The 27518-nt window shown below is 47.1% G+C and overlaps 1 protein-coding gene and 1 long non-coding RNA gene across 2 annotated transcripts in view; one reads left to right on the top strand and one right to left on the bottom strand.

Annotated features, from left to right (window-relative positions):
- The window catches only part of LOC132206967 (uncharacterized), a 405704-nt gene that overhangs the window by 267777 nt on the left and 110409 nt on the right, over positions 1 to 27518 (top strand). The gene's annotated exons all lie outside the window — the stretch shown is intronic.
- On the bottom strand, positions 4072 to 15619 carry LOC132207078 (uncharacterized). Its single transcript, XR_009443313.1, has 4 exons — positions 14200 to 15619; positions 11455 to 11514; positions 8681 to 8715; positions 4072 to 6714 (listed from the first exon to the last, which is right to left on the bottom strand). It is a non-coding gene; the product is annotated as an uncharacterized LOC132207078 (long non-coding RNA).

Here is a 27518-nt window from a genome sequence, read left to right as displayed (position 1 = left end):
TAGATCTCTCACCTTAAACCTACGCCGTTTAGTTTTGGACTCCCCCGCCCTGGGGAAACGACCTTGGCTATTCACCTTATCTCTGGCTTTCATGATTTTGTTGGCCTCTGTAAGATCACCCAGCAACCTCCACTCTCGGGGGAAAAAAGTCCCAGCCTAATTAGCCCCTCCCTACAACTGAAACCCTCCATTCCCAGTAACATCCTTGTCAATCTTTCCAGTTTAATAATATCCTGTCCACTGCATTTAATGCATTTCTGTTTTGGTCATTTAAGGATTTCTCATGATCAATCTTGCCAATGGATCCACCAAAGAGAATGAATTGCCTCCAGTTATCCCTTCCCTTTCGCTCCCATCAATAAGCTGGATAAACACGACCGACTTGTGCACAGCCTTTCCAAATCGTACATGATCTCGAGAGACCGACTCCCCACCCCTGGGAGACAATCTAAAGGGAGAGATTAGGGTCCAGCTTCTGCAGATCAGTCTGCAGCTCTAAACCTTCTGGCACGGGGTCGGGGGGGAGGGGGGGGGAGCTCCAGTGGCTTCTGTGGATGAACTTGTGCTAGAGAGAACAGAAAATGATACTTACCACCCAGAGACAAGTCGAATGGACTGCCTGCAACCGGAACACACAAGAAAAGGAACGAAACCTCATCTGTTGGTCCTTATCTGATAGAAACACTTGTCAGAAAGGCATGAGAACGGATGCAGAGTCGACAAACTCAAAATCCTATCTCAATCTCTCTCTCTCTCTGCCCCACGCCCTCCCCTCCCTGACAGATGCTGTCAGACCGGTTGAGTTGCCCCAGTGCTCTCTATGTTGGTTTCAGATCTCCAGAACCCTGCACTGTGTTGCTTTTGCAACCTTACAAGCTGTGTTCCTTGCTTCAGACACCAGTGCCCCCACTCCTGGTGAAATGGTGTCCTCTGTTGTTCAAGCATAGAGGAAAGATATGGCTAACACATTTCAAAATAACATTGCATCACTGTCAGAAAGGATACACAGGACAATGAGACGACATTGCTTGGGAATGGTGTACATATGACCAGAGGATCAGAAGTAGGCCATTCAGCCCATCTGGCTGCTCCACCTTTCAACCATGACTGTGGCTGAACTGCTCATTCTTAACTCTACTTTGCTGCCCATCCACCCCTTGCCCCATAACCTTTGCTTCTCCTTCCTGATTGAAAATCTCTCTCAAGCTTGAATATACTGAATGACCCGGCAATGACAGCCCTCTGTGGTAAAGAACTTCACAGATTCACTCCCGTCAGAAGAAGAAATTCCTCATCTCCATCTTCAATGGACGAACGCCTATGACATGATGCCCCTCTGGACCCAAATTCTCCCACACGAGGGGCAATGGCTCCCGGTCAAATTCCTCAAAGGATCTTCAATGAGGCCTCCTCTCATTCCTATAAACTCCAATGAGGATAGGCCCAACAGACTCAATCTCTCCCTCATCAGACACTCCCTCCATACTCGGGATCAGCCGAGTGAACCTTCTTTGAACCTGCCTCCAATGCTAGACTCTCCTTCCTTAGATACGAGGCCACAAAACTGCTCACCGTATCCCAGCTCTGTCTTGTATGGTTTTCTTTAGAAAAATTTCCCAACATTTATCTCACATTGAAGGCTAACCTTTCGGGCCTCGACCCGATGTTTCGTCTAAATCCTTCTTCTGAAGAAGGATCTCGGCCCGGAACGTCAGCTTTCCTGCTCTTCTGATGCTGCTGGGTCTGCTGTGTTTATCCAGCTCTACACCTTGTTATCTTAGATTCTCCAGCATCTGCAGTTCTACTATCTCTGAAACAATTTTAACCTGGATTGCAAGAAATAGTTTTCATCTGAAATCCTCAAGCAGTTGAGAATCTCTGTCCCTTTGTGATTTACAGCTGGTTTTGAGGGCGTTGCTAACATACCACAACATCAGACAGAGTTACAGCGTGCCATGGTGTGATTGGAGATCCCCAGTGGGCAGATTTTATGCCATTCCCACTCAGTGGGCGATATGTACTCGCTGAGGAACAAGCTATGGTAGTTCTATCCCTCTGTAAAATCAGCAATTACCACAAATCTGCCTTATTTATTTCCTCTTTCTGTCCCTCCTCTGTCCCACCCTGTAATCAATTCTCCTTCTCTGTTTACATTTAAAACAAATGCATTCCCCTTTGAATCGACTTTTTTTGAAAAAATGCTAATCTGTTTCCGACTCTCTTGCAATTTATTGCACGTGGCTGTTACTTTAGCCCTCTGTTTGCTGTATTTGGGCAGTTTAATTGTTGACTTCATGGCAGATCGGTCCTTTTTACAGCAGAACTCCCAGGTTTCCCCTTGTTTCCTGTGGCTATCGGCCTGAAGAAGGCTAATATCAGAAATGTTGACTGCTCCTTTCCTCCACATGCTGCCTGGCTTGTTCTTCCAGCCTCCCGTTTGTCTGTCTCGACTGTATCTTCAGCTAAAGGGGAGGGCATGGCTCAGTGAATGTCTACGCGTGTGTGTGTGTGTCACAGAGAGCGAGAGAGAGGGCGTGTTTCATTGAAAGGAAGAGTTTGGAGGTTTAAAGGGGATGTGAGGTAAAAGGTTTTTACCCAGAGAGTGCTGGGGAATCTGGTACTCACTGCCTGTGAGGGTGGGAGAGGCATAAACCCTCATCACATTGAAGAAGGATTTAGATGTGCACTTGTGATTCAAAGGCTATGGGCCAACTGCTGGGAAAATGGGATTAGGGAATAGGGATAGATAGGAGGAACTGCAGATGCTGGAGAATCTGAGATAACAAAGTGTCGAGCTGGATGAACACAGCAGCCAACCAGCATCAGACGAGCAGGAAGACTGATGTTTCGGGCCTAGACCCTTCTTCAGCAATGCTTAAGAATCTTGCTGCATTGACCCCCATCACCAAACCCCAACCTGTCCATTCTTCTCAGGGTTTTCGAAATTGCATTGAGATCATCTCTTGATCTCCCAGATCCGGATGATACAGAGTGCCCAAACTCCCTTCCCAGCTCACTGCCTCATTGTGAAAAATGTGCGCAATCACACACTCTCTCTCTCACAGACTCACACACACACACGCTCATGCATGTAGATTCACACACATAGTCAGACTCTCACACACACTCACACCAGCCTTCCCCTCACTCTATGCTCCACATCCTGTTTCCGCTCAGTCTCACCCCAACTCCATCCTCCTTGACTAACCCCCACCCCCACAATTCAGTCCCTTTTCTCGCTATTCTCCCTCTCACGCACCGCACACGCACAAAGACACGCACACACTGACATGGTCACATATTCACACACAGTCTGACAGACACATACACACTGGAACAATTTCACACACACGTCCTTCACAGGTGTGTGTGCACACACACGGTCTGACACACAGTCACACCAGTTTGCATTCACACAAACACATGTTTGCTCAAACAAATTCATTCACAAAATTACATTGAATATCACACACCCACACACACTCAGAACTGTCATAATCTCTCTCACATTCCCTTACACATTCACATGCAATCACAGTTTATGCTCAGACTCTTGTACAAACTCACATTATCTCACACATAATTTCAAACAAACTCACACTCACCCACATACAGCCTCTTAAACTCACAGAAAAACACATTCACAACACACTCTTGCTCTCTCTCGCACACACACACTCTCACACACTGTCACACACATTCACGCACAGCCACACAAAACATCCTACGCGCACATTTAATCTCACAAAACATCTCAGACGGTCGTTGACATAAACTTTCCTCAAACATTTTCTCTCACATATATTCCTTCCCTTACCCTCTACCCCTCCCCACCACGATATCTCACCCTCCGTCCCGCACCCTCCCCCCTCCCTCCCACCCACACATGAGCGACGGATGGAAGGGGCGATGCTGGTGACCCAGGGGAGACTGTGGCTGACGTGTTGGCTCACTGCACCTTGCATCACCTTCCCGTCCCTGAGAGTAATCCCCAAGTTCGGTCTCTGATACCCGCCTCACATTGGATCACCGGGGGTTCCACCAACGCACCTTGATTTTAAAAAAGAAATCCACCAATTTGTTGTGTGTTACAATTTTATTCATCTCCAAAGGCAGCATTGTTGTGTACAAAAGCAAATATCATCAAGAAATTACATTTACAATAACACAGCGACAGATTAAACCCATCCCAATGTACACCATCCATGAACAATACTTTCCATTGCTTCATAAACACTGGGACCATTGTGTTTTCATTTAGTTTTCCATCTCAACACAGGGTTCGGAGGGAGGGGGAGCTGTGAAGGAGGATGCAGAGATGCTTCCATGCCATTGGGTCAAATTGAGTGAGTGGGCAAATGCACGGCTGATGCAGTTTGATGTGGATTGATGTGAGGCTACCACTTTGGGAGAAATAAGAAAACAGGAATGCAGATTATTATCGAAATGGTGATGGATCGGGAAAGCAGCATGGAGGACAGGAGTTGGAACATCATGTTGTGGCTGTACAAGGCATTGATAAGGATATTCTTGTTGCATTGTGTACAGTTCTGGTCATGTTGCTACAGGAAGGATGTTATTCAATTGGAAAGGGTGAAAAAAATGAACATAACCATGTTGTCAGGAATGGAGAGTTTGGGCTATAAGGATAGGCTGTTTTTTTTTTCCAGAGCATCGGAGGCTGAGGGGTGACCCTTTGAAGGTTTTAAAAATCATGAGGGACATAGATAAGGTGAAAGCCAAGGTCTTTAACCCCAGGGTTGGAGAGTCCAAAAGTGGAGGGCATAGGTTTAAGGTGAGAAGGGAAAGGTTTAGAAGGGGCCTGAGGGGCAAATCTTTCGCACAGACAGTGGTGGGTATATGGAATGAGCTGTCAGGGGAAGTGGCGGAGGTGGGTAAAATTATAAATATTTGAAAGAAATTTTGGCAGATACATGGATAGGAAAGGTTGGAAGGGATATGGTTCAAACACAGGTAAACAGGGCTGGGTCAGTTTAGGAAACCAGGTTGGCATGGACGAGTTAGGCCGAAGAGTCACAGAGCACAGAAATAGCCCCGATGACTCTATGATGAGGGGCACAAATGCTGTCTTTACCAGCAATGCCCCACATCCTTCGCCTGAACGAGGGGTCATCGTGATTAAAAAACAGCAATAAGCCAGTCACCATCCTTACTGGCTCGAATGTGAACAATTCATCAGCACAGTCCTGCTGTTCCATTCAAAGGTACCTGGTACCTATTGACCAGACCCTTTGGCCCTCGCGCTGGTGTTGTCCCTGTTGGTGTTCACCAGTTTGCAATCGGACTTGCGCTGCTCCTTTCTTGGTGGCCAGCAATTGTCAGATCCAGACGGCATCGATGTTAAAATCTTAACGTCTTCTACCAAGCCTGTACTTACATCAACCCAAACCCTTTTGTGGTGCAGCGAGAGTGTCTGTATGTCGGGACTAAAAAGCCGACATTTTTTAATTCATGGGATGAGGGCATTGCTGGCCAGGCCAACATTTGTTGCCCATCCTTAGCTGTCCAGGGGGCTGTTAAAAATCAACCACTTTGCTGTGGGTCTGGAGTCACATGAAGGCCAGGCCAGGTAAGGATAGCAGTTTCCTTCCCTAAACCACGTGAGTGAACCAGATGGGGTTTCCCAACAATTGATTCACAGTCACCATCAGACTCTCAATTACAGGATTTTGATGAATTTAAATTCCACAATCTGTGTTGCAGGATTTGAACCCGGGTCCCCAGAACATCACTGGAACATCTGGATTAACAGTTCCGCGATAATCCCATGAGGCCATCGCTTCCCCATTCAAAGGTCAAGCCTGCCACTCTGGAGGTGTGTGATCCCCCATCCTGACAATGTGGCGTTTCCAAAATACCTGCAGCGGAGAGAAACCCCCTACGTTCCCATTCCCACAATGGGTTTTGGAATCTCAGAAAGCCGAGTTGAAGTGTCCAGCAGGGGTTTTGGTTCTTTGGGAGATCTAGTCTTTTCCGTATAGACTCTGTTTCATCCATGCCTTTTCTATCCAGTTTGTTCAGTGGCTTGCAGCTCAGTGTGTGTTCCTTCTGTGGGGCCAGAAGTTGCTCCTTCCAACCCCACACCCCAGGTCTCTTTCGCCCTGGAATGTAACCATTGAAATTGGCTGGTTTCTCCTTTTATATATCTCCCAACTGTCAGATCCTTCTGGCAATTCCTGTTCAAAGTTGGTCAGAATAGGGGAGATTCCTGTTCCATGCGCACAAGGTGGCAGATGATGTCTTCCTCCCCTTAAACATGGACCAACTGAAAAGCTCAATCCTCAGACATGTACATGAGAGGGAAGGAGAGGCAGGTATTAAATTTCCAAAGACCACAGCTGCTGAAATAGTTTTGAATTTACAAAACTAACGGCCTGCAATGTCCAGAACAGACCAACAGATGCAACAACATGAAATTAGCTTCACAATGAGTGGAGCAGAACAACGTGTGAAAGATGGTTTCCATCGCAAAGTTCACAAGTTTGCGATCTGTACACAGGAGTTACATTGTACCTCTTCACCAGACAGTCTATAAAAATCGAATGACCCGCCTCTCATCTGTCTTCTTCTTTCTTACTTGTGTGGAATATTCTCGTAAACATTTCCATCCGCTCTGTCTTCTTCCTCTGAGAGCTCGCTGAGGTTCAGTGTGGCGTATGTGATACAGGAATCATTGGGGTCAGGCTTGGCATCCTGCAATTGGAATGATATTGGAATGGAATTGGAATTGAGTGGGAGCAGGAAGGTGAAGAGGTGGGAGAGGCCATTTGTAGTTAAAGGTAGGAGTGGATATCAGTGGGAAACAGGAATCACCAACAGGAAGTTCAGTGCCACAAGTTAGGAATCTGGGTAGTGCAGTGGTAATTTCCCTACCTCTGAGCCAGGAGGCTGGGGGTCAAGTCCCACCTGTGCCTGAGGTGTGCCATACAGATGATAAAAGTGGGAAGGTGATGTCAGAGCTGTACAGGACTTTGGTGAGGCTGCAGCTGGAGCACTGTGTGCAGTTCCAGTCTCCGCACTATAGTAAGGATGTAATTGCACTGGAGGGGGTGCAGAGGGATATTCACCAAGATATTGCCTGGGTCAGAACATTTCACCAGTGAAGTGAGGCTGGACAGGCTCAGGTCGATGCTTGGAGCAGAAAAGGCTGAAAGGGCTTTTGATTTGTTTCCATTCACTCAGGGACATTGGCATTGCTGGCTGGGCCCAGCATTTGTTGCCCTGTCCCTAGCTGCCCTCTTGAGAAGGTGGTATTGAGCCGCCTTCTTGAGCTGCTCCAGCCCCATTTCCTGTAGGTTGACTCACAATGCGCTTCAGGAGGGAACTCCAGGATTTTCACCCAGTGACACTGAAAGAACAGCCAATGTATTTCCAAGTTGGGATGGTGAGCGGCTTGGAGGGGAACACACAAGGGGTGGTGTAGCCATGTATCCGCTGCCCGTGTCCTTCTGGATGGATGTGGCTGTGGGTTAGGAAGGTGCCGTCTGGGGATCTTTGGGAAATTTCTGTTGTGTATCTTGTAGATGGTACATACTGTAGCTACCAATTGGGTGTGAATGACAATGAACTGGCAACTATTTAATGTCACGGTCAGTGATGTTTTAATTCTGTACAGGAGTAACTGGAACACCAACACCAGTAATGCCACAAGTTTGAAACTCACTTATCCCCAGGCACTGGAAGTGGAATGTGAAACAGTGAGTGACCTACTCCATTGATAAAGCATTGCTGGATATTTCCCACTGTGTTTAAAGGCAGGCACAAAGCTGGGGGTGAGGGGAGCTGTGAAGGAGGCTACAGGATGCTTCAGTGTGATTTGGACAATTCAGTAAGTGGCAGCTAATGTAGATCAGCATGAGGTTAACCAACTGAGAGCAAAAACAGGAAGGTGGTGATTATCCAAACAGTGATGGAATGGGAGTGGGGGAGGTGCAATGAGACCTGCGTGTCCCCCGTACATCAATCGCTGAAAGTGAGTATCGCAGGGGCAGCGGGTGGTGAAGGAGGCAAATGAGATGCCGGCCTTCAAGCGAGAGGGTTCGAGCCCAGGAGCCGGGATATCTTGCTGCAATTGTACAGGGTGAGACCAAACCCTGGAGTATTGTGTGTGCAGTTTGGGGTCTCCTTATCTGAGAAAGGATGTTCTGGCTATGGAGGGAGTGCAGTGAAGGTTTCACAGACTGATTCCTGGGATGGCAGGATGGACACATGAAGAGAGACTGGATTGGCTAGGATTATATTCACTGCAGTTTAGGCGAATAAGGGAAGAATCTCATAGAAATCTGTAAAATTCTAACAGGACTAAATACGGTAAACACTGGAAGGATGTTCCTAGTGACTGGGAGGAAGTCAAGAACCAGGGGTCACAATATAAAGGAGATAGGTAAGGACTGAGATGAGGCGAAATGTCTTCACCAAGAGAGTGGGATCCTTGTGGGATTCTCTGCGACAGAACGCAGTCAGGACCAGAAAATTGAATGGGGAGAGCAGGCTGGAATGGCTGAATGGCCGACTCCAGCTCCTAATTTGTAAGGTATTTCCTGTGATCAGTCTGATATGAACCAATAGTTAATGTTTTACTGCGCGGATGTAAGTTATAAATTACCTGCACTTCCTGTGGCAATAGCTGTGGTCTATTTAGGCTTAAAATGTAACATACCTCCTTCCCATTCGAGGAGAAACCAACACTGCTGCCTGAAAATAAAACAGACTAAGTTGAGAAGGAACTCTTTGGAGACATTGACGATTCAATTTGGACGAATTGAAGGCTGATCAACATTAAAGATGTAACTGAATCTTTCAAAAGCATGGCTGTGTTTTTATATTGGTGCAATGCTTAATAAATTGTCCTCCTCAATCAGCCCAGAAACTTCAGAAGATTGCATTTAGAAACCTCGCTCTGGCTAAAGCCTACAATTTGCATTCAGGTCAATCACACAGCGGGTCAGTTTTTTAGGATGCAGGTCATTGCAACATCTTCAGCAGGCCGCCTTAATCTTATCAGCCTTTGCATGACTCGCCCTGTTGTTATACATGAAAACGACAAGAGTGAACCATACAGATAACGTCCATTTGGGTTTTAGAGTCACACAGCATGCAAACAGACCCTTTGGTCCATCGAGTCCATGCCAAGCATAATCCCAAATTAAAATGGTTCCATCTGCCTGCATCTGGCCCATATCCCTCCAAACCATTTCAATTAATGTACTTAAAGTGTCCACTGTCAACTTTAATTCCTTTAAAATAAATTCAACAGTTGCTCATAAATGTAGGAATTTAGGAAAGAACACTATTTCAACTCAAGAGTTTAATACACTTAGTCTCGTGTCAAACCATCTGAAGAACTAAACTAGACTCACCATATTGTCGACAAACACAGCAAGTCAGGCAGAACTCGGAGAAAAGGAGCAGTCAACACCTCAGGCACAACCCCCACTTCCAGCCCCGAAGAAGGGCCATACCCGAAACGCTGACCGCTGCCTCCCTCCAGACGTTGCCTGGCTTGCTGTGTTCTTCCAGCCTCCTGGTTTGTCTATCTTGGATTCCAACATCTGCAGCTTTTTTGTCTCTATACTTATCATATTAGTTGCAATGAGAAACTCTAATTTGTTCAGTTTTGTTTCATTGAAAGTCACACACCTTAGGAAAGAAACATTGTTTATTGAGAACTTACTGTATTCCAGGATTGCTTTTTATGCAAAAATAGGAATTTGAGAATGAATGGACATCCACTCTTGGATGTTATATCTCTGCCAATGTTGTCCCTTTCAGGACAGCTTCAATAACAATGTGAACATGGTCAAAGGTAGAAGATAGAGGGTGGTTTTAGCTGTTGCATGCTGATAGTTCCAGATAGCTCAGTTGGCTAGATGGCTGGTTTTTGTCATACATTACATGCCAACCCTTGCCAACAGCATGGGTACAATTCCCACACCAGCTGAGGCTACCCTGAAGGATGCTCCTTCTGAACCTCTCCCCTCTCCTGAGGCGTGGTGATTCTCTAAAAGTTAAAACACCACCCAGTTCCCCTTCACTCTCTCTCTCCTATGAAAGAGCAGGCTGGTGGCTATGTAGAACATGACCATTTACTACTCATTCCCTTCAGACAAAGGCTAGAATGTGTTTGAATTCCATTGTACACAAGGCCAACTTCAGTTCAAATGTCCCTTGTGGGTGTTGACAGGTATCCGTGTGATAATTGTAAGTTCATCTTTCTGAGCAACAATATGACATGCGGTGCTTTTATTTTCTCTGTCATCTCAAATCAGCAGGTGGTAGCATTTTGCATATCCGCCTTGCGTATTATATGAGGAAAATGGAACTTGCTTTCTCTCTATCCATAGATGCTGCCAGACCTGCTGAGCTCCTCCAGAAATATTTGAATTTATTTCTGATGTCCAGCATCCACAGTTCTTAGTTTTAAGAGAAAATGATCTACGTCTGCCTCAGTTAAGTGTAAAATGCATGTCCCACTGCTTATGTCACGCACAGAATGTTTCTACATGTACTAAACAGTAATTGGGAAGCGACCGCCTTCATAACACAGTCACCAACACACACGGCGATATATTTTTATTTCATTCATTCACAAGGTGTCACTGGCCAGGCCAGCATTTATTGCCCACCCCTAACTGTCTCCATTGCTGTGGGTCTGGAGTCACATGTCGGCCTGACCAGGTAAGGATTGCAGCTTCCTTCCCTAAAAAGCATTGGTAAATTCATTGGGCTTTTCCACAACAATTTCATGGTCATTGAACTCTGAATTCCAGATATTTATTGAATTCAAATTCTGTGGGAGGATTCAAACCCAGGTCCCCAGGACATTAGCCAGGGTCTTTGGATTAACAGTGAAGTGATAATATAACTAGACCATACCCCTTCTGTTTGGAATAACCAGATGCGGTGCTGGATGAACACAGCAGGCCAGGCAGGGTCAGAGGAGCAAGAAAGAGGACATTTCAGGTCTGGACTCTTCTTCATTTTCTGAAACATCGGCTTTCCTGCTCCTCTGATGCTGCCCTGGCCTGCTGTGTTCATCCAGCTCCACACCTTGTTATCTCAGACTCCAGCATTGGCAGTCCCTGTTAACCATTTCTCATTGCTCTGTGTGTCTGTTCTGAGTCACTGACAACATATAAATCATCTCCAAATCCTTGACCCTATCTGCAGGGGAATAAAGGGTCATGGCAGATCAGATCGGGGCTTGTTTCTGATTGGCTGGTTCACTGTCCATTCATTCACAAATCTGGATGTTTCTTTTGGTAGACCCTCTGTTCCCTCACACTCCTGTCACTGCAAGCACTGTGGTATTTCTCTATTTGGAACTGGCCACACACCGGCGTTTCCACAGTAACTGGGATCATGATATTGTTGGAGCTGCAACGATCCTCTGTCTCTCTCTTAAACATAGCATTAAACAAACAAAATATTTACCAGACTCTGTTCTCTTTTTGGTGGTGACCACTGAATAAACTATATCCGCAGCGGCGTTTTCTACAAAGAAATAAAGTGCACATGAAAAACACACATCAATCAGAGAGCAGCGCTATAATGGGCTAAATGACACATGCAACATCAATGCACAGATTCATGGATAGATAATAAATTTCAGAGCTGGATGGACAAATTTAATCGACTGATGGACGGATAGACAGATGGATGTTTTAAGATAGAGATAGATAGCTTCTTGATTAAAAAGGGGGATCAAGGGTGATGGGAGAAGGAAGGGGAATGAGATTGACAAACACATCAGCCTTGGTCAAGTGGCACAGCTGACCTGATGGAAAGAATGGCCTAATTCTGCTCCTATATGTTAGGTCCTGTAGCCTCATTTAGATAAGAAGACGCATAGATAAATAAATATGCATGCAGTTAATATCCTTGGAGATCATTCAGTTCACTACAACCACTATAAAGACTGCTGTACAGGAAGCTTGCTTCCCTTCATTATCACTTGCATGGAGCACTTGTGTCTCTGAGGAGCCAAGCCTTTGTACACAATCACTCATTGTAACCAACATCAGTTGGATTTCTCAATACCAGAGTACTGCGCCCTCAGTTTCCGACATTACTTCCGATCAAATAAGCATGTTGTGTCAGGCAAAACACCCTGAAGGAGGTCCAGTCACAAGGTATTAACAGCAACAGCCGTCTGTAAAAGACACTGGTTAAAGATAGGGGCTTATAGCTCAGCAGTAGACCCATCAGCGCATCAGGTCTGTGCTGTTCAAAAGCAACCACCTCCCTATTCTCTAATCACATTTTCCCAGCACCTGCCTCCATATCCTTGGCATCACAAGTGCACATCTCAATCTTTCTTCAATAGAACATAGAACATAGAACATAGAACAGTACAGCACAGAACAGGCCCTTCAGCCCACAATGTTGTGCCGACCATTGATCCTCATGTATGCACCCTCAAATTTCTGTGACCATATACATGTCCAGCAGTCTCTTAAATGACCCCAATGACCTTGCTTCCACAACTGCTGCTGGCAACGCATCCCATGCTCTCACAACTCTCTGCGTAAAGAACCTGCCTCTGACATCCCCTCTATACTTTCCACCAACCAGCTTAAAACTATGACCCCTCATGCTAGCCATTTCTGCCCTGGGAAATAGTCTCTGGCTATCAACTCTATGCCTCTCATTATCTTGTATACCTCAATTCGGTCCCCTCTCCTCCTCCTTTTCTCCAACGAAAAGAGACCGAGCTCAGTCAACCTCTCTTCATAAGATAAGCCCTCCAGTCCAGGCAGCATCCTGGTAAACCTCCTCTGAACCCTCTCCAAAGCATCCACATCTTTCCTATAATAGGGCACCCAGAACTGGACGCAGTATTCCAAGTGCGGTCTAACCAAAGTTTTATTGAGCTGCAACAAGATCTCACGACTCTTAAACTCAATCCCCCTGTTAATGAAAGCCAAAACACCATATGCTTTCTTAACAACCCTGTCCACTTGGGTGGCCATTTTAAGGGATCTATGTATCTGCACACCAAGATCCCTCTGTTCCTCCACGCTGCCAAGAATCCTATCCTTAATCCTGTGCTCAGCTTTCAAATTCGACCTTCCAAAATGCATCACCTCGCATTTATCCAGGTTGAACTCCATCTGCCACCTCTCAGCCCATCTCTGCATCCTGTCAATGTCCCGCTGCAGCCTACAACAGCCCTCTACACTGTCAACGACACCTCCGACCTTTGTGTCGTCTGCAAACTTGCTGACCCATCCTTCAATTCCCTCGTCCAAGTCATTAATAAAAATTACAAACAGTAGAGGCCCAAGGACAGAGCCCTGTGGAACTCCACTCACCACTGACTTCCAGGCAGAATATTTTCCTTCTACTACCACTCGCTGTCTTCTGTTGGCCAGCCAATTCTGTATCCAAGCAGCTAAGTTCCCCTGTATCCCATTCGTCCTGACCTTCTGAATGAGCCTACCATGGGGAACCTTATCAAATGCCTTACTGAAGTCCATATACACCATATCCACAGCTCGACCCTCAACAACCTTTCTAGTCACATCCTCAAAAAACTCGTTAAGGTTTGTAAGGCATGACCTATGTGATGAGATATTCTGCCTCTCTCACCCTGACAGGCAGTGAGTTCCAAATTCCCCATCACTGACTGGATGAAAACATTTTCCTTCACATCCCCGTCTAAACCTCCTGCCCCTTACCTTCAATCCATGTCCCCAACCCCCCGGTCATTGAGTCCTTCAAGAAGGGGTTGGGTTTCTTCCTGTCTCCCGTATGTCTGCCCCTTATCAGTTTATACACCTCAAAGAAGGAGGAGTTGGCATCTTTGAGGGTGAAAGGGATTGAAGTGTCTGCAGGAGAAAGCTGGGAACTGGGGATTGAGTCGGATGGTCAGCTGTGACACTACCCAATGGGCCGGCCAATGGGCAGGCTGAATGGCCTCCGCATTTCTCTCAGAACCAGGGACTGAGTTAGATGGTTAGCTATAATCATAATGTCTGGCAGAACAGGATAGGTGGGCTGAATGGCCTAGTCCTGTTTCCTGGCTGCTGTCCTCCCCTTCAGCCTCCACAGCTCCAAGGAAAACCACCCCATTCTAGCCCAGCTGACAGCTTGGACGATTGACCAGAATTCCTACCAGGTTATGGTGCACCGTCACTGTGTGGGGCTCTATAACCACACCGATTCAATGGCACTCACCAGCATTGTGTGCTGCTCCGATTACTGCATACTCCAGGTTGCTGGCTGCTGCCACTTCACCAGAAGCTTGGGATCTATTTCCAGTAGAAAGGGGAAGGGAAGGAAGTTGTCATTTCAAACACAACGCTTTCAACCCCACGCTCAGCTTCAACAAAACAGCAAAGCTACCACGGAAATTACAAAGCCCAGTGAGACCCTGTTATTCATTGGTCCCACGTCCCTGGTTTCCATCCAAACATGGAGCTTTCTCACCCTCAAGGAGCTGCCCAATTCCCCATCGCTTTTCACTTATGTCCTTTGGGGAAGGAAATCTGCTATTCTTACCTGGTCTGGCCCATTTGTGACTCTAGAAGCTGGTTAACAAAACTGCCCTCTGGGGCAATTAAGGATTGGCAATAAAATGCTGGCCCTGTCAGTGACACGCACACCCCTGTGAATGAATAAAAGCCACCTGGGACTTTCCAGGAGTATTGTTTCCTGGTTTGTCAGGCTCATATTAAAAGGATAAGGCAATACCCAAGTTCCCTCTCTCAGTTCTTCTGCTCGTTGTCGCTCCCTGATTAAGGGGAATCAGGATAAACAATGGCAAATATAAAATTTGCAGTTTCATCCCCTTACCTCTTGGGCTGTGACACAGGTGAGGAATTGCCTGCAGGTAGAGAGATAACATTCTTAGCGTATTGGACAGTAGCTTTGTGCTGTTCCAGACAGGAGCTGCAAAGCCCTTTCTCAGTCATAAGCAGAGAGCAAACACATCAATAGATGAGAATCATCAAACCCATCTGAATGCACATTAACCACTTGTGACAGGGATTAGGTGAGGGTTTCGTTCGTGTCTGAGTGAGGGCCAAGGCCAGAGTTAGGGTTAGCATGAGGTTAAGGATTGTTTTATGGTGAGGGTTAGTATTCAGTTTAAGGTTAGTGTTAGGATTCAGATTAGGATTAGGGTCATGGTTAGGTTTTGGGTTATGGGTTGGGCCAGCGTTAGGGTTAAGGTTGGTTCAGCATTAAGGTTTGGTTTAAGGTGATGAGGCGAGGGTTCGGGTGAGGGTCAGTGTTCAGTCTACGGCTAGGCTTAAGGCTTGGGTTAGTTATTAGTTTTAGTTAGCATTTGGCTGAGAGGCAAGATTAGAATGAGAATGAGAGCTCGGTTTAGGACAAAGATTTAGTTTAGCGGTAGGATTGAGTTTAAGTTAGGGTGAGGATTAGTGGAGCAAGGATTTGAGGGGGCTGAATGGCCTCCTCCTGTTCCTGATTCACACGATCTTATGCCTCTCCTCTTCTCTGAGGTAACACAGAGTGGGAGTATTGGTCACATTTACCCGATCCAGGAGGCTAACTTGGTGAGTGCTCTCCCTCCTACTGTCAGGAACACGGTCTACCCCAGTTCCTGACCCAACAACTCCTTCCCCGGGTCCCCCACCCCAACCCTGTCCAGCTGCAAAGGTTACACTGGGGCGTGGACGGCAATGCCATGCCCCGGGGAACAAACCCGATCCCCGTGGGAAGTTACAGACCTGTGTGGCCCCTCCTGTGGATGAACCACGCCGACGCGATCAGGCCGGCGAACAGCAGAACTGGGACGAGCGAGGCCGCGATCTCCGTGGAATAACTCCGAGCTGAAATTCAACAACATCCGGCTCACGTTAACAAACTCAGCGGGAAGTGTTACCGCATCAGCCCTATGTGAGGCACACGATCAGCATCAGAGTGACCAACCCCTGCAGGTATGTAACTCCCTGCCACCCACGGGGGGATGGAAAACACGGAAGAATTGAACCCATTGAGCTCCCTGCACTGAACCCACTTTCCTGCAATCGGCCCCCTACAGCCTGGAATGTTATGGCACGTCGAGTTTCATTCAAGTTCTCTTTAAAGGCTGCGAGGTTTCCCACCTCAACTACCCTCCGAGCCCCCACAGCCCTGTGGGTGAGACAATCCTCAAACCCCCTCTCAACCTCCTGCATTTCACTTTCAAATGATGCTGCCCTTGTTATTTACACTTCCACCCAGGGGAGCAGCTGCTTCCTCATCCCCCCACAGCAGTCCCTGTGCCACACAGACTGGCACACCTCTATCAGTTCCCCCTCAGCATTCCCTGCTCCAAAGAAAACAGCCTGAGCTTACTGAGCATCTCTTCATCGCTGAAATGCACCACCCCAGGGCAACGTCCTGGTGAATCTCCTCTGCACGCCCTTCTCCATAAGATTTACACTTCCAGATTTTTATTGCGCTCAAATTCTACCATCGGGTATGAGCGGGATTTGAACTGGGATCCCGGGAAAATGACCCAGGCAGCTGGATTAATAACCTCACGTCACCTTCCTAACTGAGATGGTTAATTGTTTCTGACTGGCACGCACTGGATGGAGCGAATGGCCTTTCCCTGTGCTCTGTCTGTGTCTGATCTGACTGTCACTGTTACCTCGCAGCGTGAATTCGATATAATCGCTGGTCACGTTAAAAATGGTGCCGTCGGTTCCTGTGTTGATCGCTGCACAGTGATACCTCCCGACACTGTCTCTCCGGAATGAATGAATAACCAGCTCACCACCATCGGCAGTCACATGAGAGCTCGCACTGCCGTTCCTTAGCGGCACGTTGTCTCGGTACCAAATGAACTGGGGCTCAGTGCCTTCCCTCACCAGGCATCGGAGAACAAGGCGGTCCCCGGGCTGTATCTCAGTCCCGTTGGTGCGGGGTATCAGCACAGCATCTGAGACAGGAACTGAGGAGAAAACACACAGAGTTCAAAACCATGGAGTTCGCCCATCGATTGAGGCTATCAGTGGGGACCAGTTTAATGCAAATAATTTAAAAGGGAGTGAAGCAGTTTGATGGATTTAAAATCTAATGGAGAGCTTTAATTCTCCCCAATTATCAACATTTTGGAGATTATCATTGAGAGAAAGAAAATCTAACCATCGTGCCCCCGATGTTCAGTGGCGTTGCCGTTCCTGCTTCCCTCAGTATTAACATCCTGGGGGTGACCATTAACAGAGAATCTAACCATTGAGCCCGTGATGTTAATGGCGCTACCATCACTGAATGCCCTCACACGGCCAACACCCTTGGGGAATGCGACCAGTGCATCATACAGCGTGGAACAGGCCCTTCGGCCCATTGCGTCTGCACTGACAATAACTATCCCTAAAGGTGCGCTAATTCCAATTTCCCACCCTGGCCCCATATCCTGAAATGTTATGGTGTGACAAGTGCTCCTCCAAATATATTTTAAACGTTTATTTTAGGTTTCTGCTCGCCACTCTCGTCCCATTTGCATGAACCTCGGAGTGAAAAAGATTTTTTTCTGTCAAATCCCCTCAGAATCTCCTGTCCCTTACACTAAATCTGTGCCCCTTCATGACTGACCTCTCAACCAAGGGGAACAGATGCTCTCCATTCACCCTGTCCACCCCCCTCATAATCTGATGCACCTCATTCATGACCCTCTGCAGCCTTCCCTGCTCTAAAGGAAACCATCCCAGCCTATCTACTCTCTCCTTACAGCTCACTTGTTCCAACCCAGGAAACAACCTGGTTCTGTACCCCGTCTTCTGTACCCCCTCCAGTGCTATCACACCCTTCCTGCAGTAAGGTGACCAGAAATGTACACAGTACTCCAGTATCTAACCATTGCCCTTGACATTCAATGGTCTGACCATCACTGAATTCCCCGCTATCAACGTCCTAGAGTTTATCATTGACCAGAAACTAAATCAGACTACCCAAATAAATACTGTGACTATAGGAGCAGGTCAGAGGTTCGGAATCCGGCAGTGAGCAATTCACCTCCTGACACACCAATTCCTGCCCAACATCGACATTACACAAGTCAGTAGTGTGATGGAATACTCCCTACTTGCCTGGTTGGAGGCAGCTCCAACAACTCTTGAGAAGCTCAACACCATCCATAGAAAAAGCTACTCCCACTTGATTGCCACATCCCCAAACATCTAATCCCTACATCACTGACACACAGTTGCAGCAGTGTGTACCATCTGCACACTGAAATTCACCAAAGATTCTCAGCAGCATCTTGCAACTCCACAGCCACTTCCATCCAGAAGGACAAGAGCAGCAGATATATGGGAACACCAGTACAAATTCCCCTGTGAGCTACTCAGCATCTTGAAATGGAAACATATCGGACGTTTCTTCAGTGTTACCGGGCCATAATAGAATATAGAACAGAGAACAATACAGCACAGAACAGGCCCATTCAGCCCTCGATGTTGCGCCGGCTTGTGAACTAATCTAAGTCCACCCCCCAACACTATCCCATCAATAGATAATAAAATGTGAGGCTCGATGAACACAGCAGGCCCAGCAGCATCTCAGGAGCACAAAAGCTGACGTTTCGGGCCTAGACCCTTCATCAGAGAGGGGAATGGGGTGAGGGTTCTGGAATAAATAGGGAGAGAGGGGGAGGCGGGCGGAAGATAGAGAGAAAAGAAGGTAGGTGGGGAGGAGAGTATAGGTGGGGAGGTAGGGAGGGGATAGGTCAGTCCAGGGAAGACAGACAGGTCAAGGAGGTGGGATGAGGTTAGTAGGTAGGAGATGGAGGTGCGGCTTGGGGTGGGAGGAAGGGATGGGTGAGAGGAAGAACAGATTAGGGAGGCAGAGACAGGTTGGACTGGTTTTGGGATGCAGTGGGGGGAGGGGAAGAGCTGGGCTGGTTGTGTGGTGCAGTGGAGGGAGGAGACGAACTGGGCTGGTTTAGGGATGCAGTGGGGGAGGGGGAGATTTTGAAGCTGGTGAAGTCCACATTGATACCATTGGGCTGCAAGCGGAATTAGAGTTGCTGTTCCTGCAACCTTTGGGTGGCATCATTGTGGCACTGCCGGAGGCCCATGATGGACATGTCATCTAAAGAATGGGAGGGGGAGTGGAAATGGTTTGCGACTGGGAGGTGCAGTTGTTTGTTGCGAACTGAGCGGAGGTGTTCTGCAAAGTGGTCCCCAAGCCTCCGCTTGGTTTCCCCAATGTAGAGGATGCCACACCGGGTACACATCCGCAACACATCCCTCACACCCCGTCCCCGCCACAACCGCCCAAAGAGGATCCCCCTCGTTCTCACACACCACCCCACCAAACTCCGGATAGAACGCATCATCCTCCGACACTTCCGCCATCTGCAATCCGACCCCACCACCCAAGACATTTTTCCATCCCCACCCTTGTCTGCTTTCCGGGGAGACCACTCTCTCCGTGACTCCCTTGTTCGCTCCACACTGTCTTCCAACCCCACCACACCCAGCACCTTCCCCTGCAACCGCAGGAAATGCTACACTTGCCCCCACACCTCCTCCCTCACCCCTACCCCAGGCCCCAAGATGACATTCCACATTAAGCAGAGGTTCACCTGCACATCTGCCAATGTGGTATACTGCATCCACTGTACCCGGTGTGGCTTCCTCTACATTGGGGAAACCAAGCGGAGGCTTGGGGACCGCTTTGCAGAACACCTCCGCTCAGTTCGCAACAAACAACTGCACCTCCCAGTCGCAAACCATTTCCACTCCCCCTCCCATTCTTTAGATGACATGTCCATCATGGGCCTCCTGCAGTGCCACAATGATGCCACCCAAAGGTTGCAGGAACAGCAACTCAAATTCCGCTTGGGAACCCTGCAGCCCAATGGTATCAATGTGGACTTCACCAGCTTCAAAATCTCCCCTTCCCCCACCGCATCCCAAAACCAGCCCAGTTCGTCCCCTACCCCCACTGCACCACACAACCAGCCCAACTCTTCCCCTCCACCCACTGCATCCCAAAACCTGTCCAACCTGTCTCTGCCTCCCTAACCTGTTCTTCCTCTCACCCATCCCTTCCTCCCACCCCAAGCCGCACCTCCATCTCCTACCTACTAACCTCACCCCACCTCCTTGACCTGTCCGTCTTCCCTGGACTGACCTATCCCCTCCCTACCTCCCCACCTATACTCTCCTCCCCATCTATCTTCTTTTCTCTCCATCTTCGGTCCGCCTCCCCCTCTCTCCCTATTTGTTCCAGAACCCTCACTCCATCCCCCTCTCTGATGAAGGGTCAAGGCCCGAAACGTCAGCTTTTGTGCTCCTGAGATGTTGCTGGGCCTGCTGTGTTCATCCAGCCTCACATTTTATTATCTTGGATTCTCCAGCATCTGCAGTTCCCATTATCTCTGATACGCTATCCCATCATTATCCTTATGCTTATCTAAGGACTGTTTAAATGCCCCTAATGTGGCTGAGTTCACTACATTGGCAGGCAGGGTTCTCCACGTCCTCACCACTCTCTGTGTAAAAAGCCTGTCTCTGACATCTGTCTTATATCTATCACCCCTCAATTTGTAGCTATGCCCCCTTGTACAAGCTGAAGTCATCATGCACGGAAAAAGACTCTCACTGTCCACCCTATCTAATCCTCTGATCATCTTGTATGTCTCTAGTAAATCTCCTCTTAGCCTCCTTCTCTCCAATGAGAACAGACCCAAGTCCCTCAGCCTTTCTTCATAAGGCCTGCGCTCCAGACCAGGCAACATCCTGGTAAATCTCCTCTGCACCTTTTCCAATGCTTCCACATCCTTCCTTTAATGGGGTGACCAGAACTGCACACAATATTCCAAATGAGACCACACTAGCGTTTTGTACAGTTGCAGCATGACATCACGGCTTTGGAACTCAGTCCCTCTACCAATAAAACCTAAAACACGTTAAGCCTTTTTAACAGCACTGTCAACCTGTGTGGCAACTTTCAGGGATCTATGTACATGGACACCAAGATCCCTCTGCAAATCCACACTACCAAGAATCCTTCCATTGACATGGTATTCTGCCTTCCTATTATTCCTCCCAAAGTGAATCACCTCACATTTACCCGTATTATACTCCATTTGCGACCTTTCGGCCCAATTCTGCAGTTTATCCAAGTCTCCCTGCAACTTGCAACATTCTTCCAAACTGTCCACCACTCCACTGACTTTAGTGTTATCTGCGAACTTACGAATCCATCCACCTATGCCTGCATCCAAGTCATTTAGAAAAATGACAAACAGCAGTGGTCCCAAAACAGATCCTTGAAGCACACCACTAGTAATCGGACTCCAGGCTGAATATTTTCCATCAACCACCACTCATTGCCTTCTTACAGAAAGCCAGTTTCTAATCCAAATTGCTAATTCTCCCTCAATCCCGTGCCTCTGTATTTTCTCCAATAGCCTATCACGTGGAACCTTATCAAAGGCTTTACTGAAGTCCACGTACACCACATCAACTGCCGAACTTCATCCATATGCTTGGTAACCTTCTCAAAAAACTCAACGAGGTTTGTGAGATACGACCTGCCCTTGACAAATCCATGTTGACTATCTCCAATCAAATTGTTGTTTGCTAGATTATTATAAATCCTATCTCTTCTCAACCTTTCCAAAATTTTTCCTACAACAGACGTAAGGCTCACAGGTCTATAATTGTCTGGGTCATCCCTACTGCCCTTCTTGAACAAGGGTTCAACATTTGCAACCCTCCAGTCCTCTGGCACTAAACCTGTCGACAATGAGGACTTAAAGGTCAAGGCCAAAAGCTGCACCACCTCCTCCCTAGCGTCCCAGGCAATCTTTGGAAAAATTCCATCTAGCCCAGGGGATTTATCTATGTTCACACCTTCTAGAATTGATAACACCTCCTCCTTACTCACCTTAATCCTTTCAATTCTAGTAGCCCGTAACTCAGTCATCTGTTCTACAATATTCTCCTGTTCCTCAGTGAAAACAGATGAGAAATAATCATTTAGCACCACTCCAATCTCCACAGGATCCATACACAACTTCCCACTTCTGTCTTTGACTGGCCCTATTCCTAACCTAGTCATCCTCTTATTCCTCACATACCTATACAAAACTTTAGGGTTCTCCTTTATTTTACCCAGCAATGTCTGCTCATGTCCCCCCCTTGCTCTTCTTAACTGTCTCTTTAAATCCTTCCTAGCTAATCTGTAACTCTCCATCGCCCCATCTGAACCATCTCATCTCATTGTCACATAAGCCTCCCTCTTCCACTTACCAAGAGATACAATTTCTTTAGTAAACCACAGTTCCCTTCCCTCATCACTTCCTCCCTGCCTGACAGGAACATACCTGTCAAGGACATGCAATATCTGTTCCTTAAGCCAGCTCCACATTTCAAATTCTCACCCTAAGGGCAATGTGGGTCAACTGATAGCACATGGATGCAGTGATTCAACAAGGCAACTCACCACCACCTTCTCAAAGCGGGGCAACGTGGGACGGGGACTGCATTGCCCATGTCCCACATGTGAATACATAACTCCCAATGGAGTAGGCCTGCCTGTCATCGTTCACCAAAGATTGCACACTGTTTCTTGTATATAATTTAAGTTCAGTTCATTTTTAGAATCGGGAAGTGAGAAGCAAGCTCAGTCATGGTGAAACTGAGATAAAATGGTGTTATCTCAGATTCTCCAGCATCGGCAGTTCCTACTGTCTCAGTAATGGTGAAACTGAATGGCTCATGAAATCATGCTGAACAGAGACAAAATGCTGTTGTTGGGAGAAGGAAACCAGCCACCCTCACCCAGCATGGAACTCTGTGTGATTCCGAAACAAAAGTGAGGGGAATTACTTCGAATTGCCTTCGAAATAGGTCGTGTAAGTCAGTCTCTTCTCAGAAATGCAGTCTTCTGACAAAGTTCTTTCCAAATTGTGATTTTAAAAATACACCCTGAAAAATACCAAGCCCAAACCTCACCCTGACAATCATCAACACTTGACCAATCACCTCCCTTCACACTCTAAATGCCTGGTATTCTGCCCAAAATCAACACTTTGCTCATTAACATAACACACCTTTATATTTTGGACAGAAGATCAGAAGAGATGGGGCAGGTGTTGGTTCTCCAGCAAAATATCTAACCAAATATTCAGGGGGTGCATGATTTTTGGAAATGACAGGGAGGGAAGCAGTGTGGGTGATATAGCTCTGTACGAGCTGGAATAGATATGGCAGCAACAAGAATGATCGAGCATCAGATGGTGTAGAAGCTATCATGGGCGAGGAGAAAACTATATTGGCTGGAGTTTGGAAGAACGATGGGAGGCATTGAATCTTAGGATGTTCTTGGTAATTGTACTGTGTACAATTCTGTTCACCCTGCTACGGAAAGTTGTTCTGAAGCAGGGAATGGTGCCAAAAACCTTTAGAAGGATGTCACCGAGACTAGAAAGTTTGAATTATAACGAGAGGCTGGATAGGCTGGGGGTTTTATTTCTGACACATTGGAGGCTGAGGGGTGACCTCAGAGAGGTTTATAAAATCCTGAGGGGAATATGTAAGGTGATAAAGCCGAGGACTTCTCCCCAGGGTAGTGGGGGCTAAATCTAAAGGGCACTGGATAAGCTGAGATAGGAAAGGTATGTGAGGGGAAACATTTTCACACAGAGGGTGGTGCACATATGGAATGAGCTGCGAGAGGAAATGGTAGCGGTAATGACAACATTCAAAAGAAATTGCCAAATGCAGGCAAATGGGACTTTTTGGGAAACCTGTTCGGCGTGGACAAGTTCGGCTGAAGGGCCTGTTCCATACTGGATACCTCTATGACTCTAATATCCAAGGCTGTGTCACTTTAATCCAAAGTGACGTCTTCAATGACAATACACTAGTTTTGAGAGATCTCATCAGCAGTGGTCCCTGAGCCGATGGATCAGTTACTCTTTGGGAGAGAGTCCTTCTGAACTCACCTATCACTGTGATCTCTATGTCTTCATTGTGCAAAGGGCCTGTCACCTCATTTCTCACCGAGCAATGGTAAATCCCTTTGTCTTTTCTGCTGATGGTTTCAATGTTGTAAACAAGCTTAGTACTGTTGGAAAGCTCCCAGTACAGCTCCACACTTGAGCCCTTGTAGAATTGGTAATAAATCGGCAGAGAGCCATTGGAGACTGAACAGATTAAGGATGCCATATCTCCTTCGATTAGCTCCTTTCCTGATTGAATTACTAGTTCTGGCTTTGACACTGGAATTCCTGCAAATATAAACAAATGTTAGGTCCCTTTGCTTGGCAGAGTTAATTGCAAACTCATCTAAGAACTTAATCACAATCACATCCATTCTCATATCCATTTTTGTATGTTCAGTCTTTGGATGTGTGTCACTGGGTAATCCAGCATTTATTGCCCATCCCTAATTGTACAGAGGGATGTTTCAGGCTGTGGGCTCATTGTCTAAAGGAGACAGGGTAGGACTGAGATGGGGGCAAATGTCTTCACTGGGAGAGTGGAAATCCTGTGGAATTCTTTGTCACAGAATGTGTTTGGGCTGAGAACATTGCTTGCTGTTCAGGAAGGAGTTGGATAGAGTTCACATGGGCCAAGGGGACAGTGGGGGGCAGTGAACTGTGTCAGGTGATCATCCATGATCCCATTGCGCGGACAGAACAGGCTGGAAGGGCCAAATGGCCAACTCCCGTATAATAATTTCCATAATTTTCTGGGGAAGTGAATCCCACAGGCTTCCCACTCTCGAGGTGAAAACATTTCTCCACATATCAATCCTAAATGGGTGACTCATTACCCTGTGCTGTTTGTCTCTGCAGCTCTAATATATGGCTGTGGATGTGGGGAATGATGATAATCTGTCTCTACTTTGAATCCTTCACAGTTTAAAGAAAGGAACAATAATAAACGGTACTCACGCCTGATGGACAAATGGAGCTGATTACTGCGTTTCCGCACCTTACTGCCCGTAACTTCGCAATGGTAAGTACCCGAGTCGGCCGGACGAGCTGGCTCAGAGATGGAATTGCTGTGGTCGGAGGGAGACTGGATAGGGATCCCATTTCTGTAAAAGCTGTACCGCAAGGAAGCTTCGGAGAGATTCTCTTCAACCAAGCACATCAGCTTAAACCATTGACCATCAACTAGCTGTCCCTCAGGATACACGGTCAGCTTAGGGACAGCGAATGCCTCTGGAAAGCAAAAGGACATGTTTCTGTTTGAGCTGTAGAGTGTCTGAGCTTGGGAAAGCTCAGTGATTAGAATGAGAGCAAGAAAATCCTGAGACAGAGTCAGCACGGGAGACTCCTAACCTCCTTCAAGGTCAATGAAGGCGGTTAGCATCATGTCAGGTGAAGCTCAGATTTGGTGATGACCACAACACGTTTGGAATGAAAACGTGCAACCACAGTGAGAGCGTTGTGTCTGGTTCACCCATTCTCCACATTGTTGGAGGGATGTGTTAGCACTGGGAGAGGGTGCAGAGGGAGATTTATCAGGAGGGGGATGGAGAGTTTCAGTGATGGAGAGAGATTGAACAGACTAGGATTGTTCTCCTTACATCCGTGGAGATTGAGACAGGGAGACATTATTGAGAGGTATAAAATGATGAAGAGCATAGGTCGAGAATACAGGAAGAAACTTGTTTTCCCTTTGGTAGAGGGACCAATGGCCCAGGCAGTGGGCATAGACATTAAAGATAGGGGGCAGGAAGTTTAGAGGCGTTGTGAGGAAAAACACTTTCACTCACCGAATGTGGAACTCACTGCCAGTAAGGGTGGGAGAGACAGAAACCCTCATCACATTGAAGAAGTGTTTAAATGCTCCCTCACGATGCCAATGCTCTGGGGCCAAGTGCTGGGGAAATGGGGATTAGAGAATAGTGAGGTGGCTGTTTCTGACTCAATGGGCTGAAAGGCCTTTAATTTGTGCTGGAGACTCTGCAATAATGACAGATACTTACCTTTAACGGAAATGTGAACATTGTCGCTCCTCTTCCACAGATCAGAATTTGTCTCGATCGCTTCACAGGCGTAATTCCCAGAAACGTTTGCAGCTGCTGCGTTGATCGTGTACACACCGCCAGCATCCGGCGCTGTCTCCAGGGCGCTGCCATCTCTGTAAAATGTGTAGTGAAGCCAGATGGAGCGCCGTGCTCTCCGAGCAATGCACGTCAGCGTGACCCGGAGCCCCTCAAATACTTCAGCCGCCGGCTCCACCCTCAGTACGGGCTTGGCAAAGCGTTCTGGAATGTAACACACAGTCGGGGCTCATCTATCAACTGTTATAGTCACAGACCGAAAGGCACAGCAGTGATGAGGGGCAAAGAAGGTGGGCATTTAGTGACAAATGTCAGGGGACAGTGCAAAACATTATCCTTCTTTTGCTTTCCAAATATGAAATTCTGTCTCAAAGCCATAAAAAAAACATAGAATCAGGCCCTTCTGCCCAACTCGTCCATGCTGACCCAGTTTCCTAAGCTAATCTTCCATTCACAACCATTTGGTCTGTTGCCCTCCAAGCCTTTCCAGTTCAAATACCTCATATTGACACAGAGGTAGAGAAAGACCATAGGACAAAGTTATTTAAAGACATGAGGAGGATAAACATTTGCCTTGCTCCCATCCCAGGATTCCAAAAAACAAAAGGGAATTGAGCTATTGGGAGAGGGTGCATCAGCTGAAGCATTGGAAGCAGATGGGTCACCTTTGAGGTGTATAAAATCATGAGGGGCATAGATAAGGTAAATAATCAAATTCCCACGTGAGGGCAATCCAAACCTGGAGGTTTAAGGTAACAGGGGAAAGATTTAAAAGGGACCTGAGGGGTAACTTTCTCACAGAGCGGGAGGTGCATGCATGGAAGGAACTGCCAGAGGAAGTGGTGGAGGTGAGGACAATTACAACATTTAAAGACATTTGGATGGATACACGATTGGAAATGTTTCGAGGGATATGGGCCAAACACAGGCAAATGAGACAAGTTCACTTTGGGAAACCTGGTCAGCGTGGGTGAGTTAGGATAAAGGGCACGTTTCTGTGCTGTGTGATTGTATGACCCTATTTAGTGATGATGGATCACAATGATTGACATGGGTCACATCGACAGATTGCAACTTTCTCAGCTACACAGAGACAAAGGCTTGTCTAATGAGGGGAGACTGAGCAGGTTGGTCAGAGTTTAGAAGGATGAGAGAAGATTCCATTGCTGTGTGTTGGGTAGCTCAGTTGGCTGGTTAGCTGGTCTGTGATCCACAATTGTTCCAACAGTGTGTGGTTCAAATCCCACACTGGCTGGAGTGACCACAATGGAACCTCTTTCTCAGAATCTCCCCTTGCCTGAGGTGTGGTGACCCTCAGGTTAAACCACCTCCTACTCCCCTCCCTCACTAATGGGACAGTGGGACCACAGTGACTTTACTACCTTTGCCATTGCTCACAAACCATTAAAGGCAGTTTGGGTTAACAGGGCCATTAAGAAGGCATATGGGACATTAGCCTTTGTCAGTGAAGGCATAGATTATAAAAGTGGGGAGGTGATGTTGGA

Source organism: Stegostoma tigrinum, chromosome 44, assembly GCF_030684315.1.
Source record: "Stegostoma tigrinum isolate sSteTig4 chromosome 44, sSteTig4.hap1, whole genome shotgun sequence".
NCBI lineage: Eukaryota > Metazoa > Chordata > Chondrichthyes > Orectolobiformes > Stegostomatidae > Stegostoma > Stegostoma tigrinum.
This window is presented reverse-complemented; position numbering and strand designations above follow the sequence as displayed.